Raw genomic sequence first — 388 nt, 5'->3', positions numbered from 1 at the left:
CTTTTGTTATCCAGGAGTTTTTGTCTTCCCATTTATATTGGATGGAATGAATACCTTTAAGTTTTTTCCAAATAGGGGTTTAGGAATAGTGTAGTCAATGTACTTTGGTATAGAACCAAAAAGGTTCAAAATGTTGGAGTGCCCCACTTTGTTGTTTGTCCCATTGAGATGAGGCGTTGAGTCTTATAGCTGTACTCGCTGCCACTTGTTTACTAAAGATGTCGAGGGGTGTCAGATGGATGAGAGTGTCTAACGCTGCTGAGGGTGTGGTTCTCAATGCCCGCTCATGCAGAGACATGCAGTGCATTGGACTCTGCTGAGTTTGTCGCGCAGAATGTGACTTTTCTCTAATGCAGTCCACCATACTGCAACCCCGTACATAAGTATT

Source organism: Eupeodes corollae, chromosome 1 (genome assembly GCF_945859685.1).
Source record: "Eupeodes corollae chromosome 1, idEupCoro1.1, whole genome shotgun sequence".
In the NCBI taxonomy this organism is placed as follows: Eukaryota; Metazoa; Arthropoda; class Insecta; order Diptera; family Syrphidae; genus Eupeodes; species Eupeodes corollae.
Note: the sequence above shows the minus strand (reverse complement) of the source record.